Source organism: Protobothrops mucrosquamatus, unplaced genomic scaffold, assembly GCF_001527695.2.
Source record: "Protobothrops mucrosquamatus isolate PMUCROS unplaced genomic scaffold, P.Mucros_1.0 scaffold963, whole genome shotgun sequence".
NCBI lineage: Eukaryota > Metazoa > Chordata > Lepidosauria > Squamata > Viperidae > Protobothrops > Protobothrops mucrosquamatus.
The window spans coordinates 347,254-348,863 of record NW_015387207.1 but is presented as its reverse complement, the minus strand read 5'-3'; positions in this window follow the sequence as shown (position 1 = coordinate 348,863).

Here is a 1,610-nt window from a genome sequence, read left to right as displayed (position 1 = left end):
GGGAAATCACCATCCTTACCAGTGTTCCTCTATTGGGTGTCTTCTAGAAGTTTTGATCTCTCAAAAGTTCCCCAGCTAACCTGTTTAGGAGAGTCGGAGGATGCCAGGTTGGAGAAATGGCCCATTACTTATGACATTTTAACAGAGTTTACGTAAGGGATTTTATTGCAATAAAGTTTTATGTGCAAATATGCATTTCAACTAACTGTTGAAATCCCTCTTATTGACATTTTTGGCTTGCTTCAATGACGCAACAGTTTCTTTCTACACGAATTGGCTGGCAGCTAGCCTTTAGGTCTTAAATGAGACAGTATTATTAAGTTAACCAAACCTAGTTTCATTGATAAATAAGGCTGCAACTAGAACTCGGCATGGGCTTTCCAAATGTTCTGTTGAATGGGAAGATAGAGTAAGGAACTTCTCTTGAACCCAAATTCCCTTCCCAATTCAGACCTTCATTTATAATTGTGGGTGAGATCAAGCCAATAATACAGTCCAAGGCAGTGTTTCTCAACCTTGGTCACTTTAAGACTCCAATGCTGGTGCTTCCAACATTTGTCTGAAATGGTATAGGCCAGGGGTAGGCAACCTTGGCTCTTTTATGACTCGTGGACTTCAACTCCCAGAATTCCTGAGCCAGCATGGCTCAGCTTGGAAACCTCTCCCTTTCCCCTCAGCATGGCTGGCTCAGGAATTCTGGGAGTTGAAGTCCACGAGTCATAAAAGAGCCAAGGTTGCCTACCCCTGGTATAGGGTTTCCCACTTAAGCAGGGGGTTGGACTAGAAGACCTCCAAGGTCTCTTCCAACTCTGTTATTCTGTTATTTCTGTTATTCTATTAAGACTTCAACTCCCACAGCAAGGCTGGCTGGGGAATTCTGGGAGCTGAAGTCCACGTATTTTAAAATGGCCAAGGTTGAGGAACACAGGTCTAAAGGGAAGTATTGGGAGGCATTAGAGTGGCCTTACCTAGTGATTTTGAAGTAAGTATTCAGAAGGAGAGGCTTCCATTGGGGGAAATTTAAAAAAAAAAAATCAATATAGTATCCATAATTAGTTGCATTAGCCCTACCCTTTTTACCTGGGTGCTTCTGTAAATTCCGTAATTTCATATTTTGTGCTCGTGAATATAAATTGGTGAACAAACTGCCCGAATTACTCTTCCAAAATGCACTAAAAAGACTGTGGTTAATTTTATTATTTATAAATATGTTAAAATTTTTAAATGCATTGATTTTGATTTTGATTTGATTTTGATTTTATTAAATTTATACCCCGCCCTTCTCCCGGAGGACTCAGGGCGGCTTACAGCCAGTTTAAAACAATGGTACAGTACAATACAAAATTTAAAAAAGATTAAAAATAACTATTCAAATTTGGCCGCTTCTACTAAAAATTTAATTTAAAACCCTTTTAAAATACCCCTAGGCCAGTCCTGCCTGCTGAAATAACCAGGTCTTAAGGGCGCGGCGGAAGGAGGGGAGATCCGGAATCACCCGGATCTCTGGGGGCAGCTCGTTCCAGAGGGTGGGTGCTCCGACAGAGAAGGCTCTCCCCCTGGGGGTCGCCAGCCGACACTGTCTGGCTGACGGCACCCTGAGGAGGCCCTCT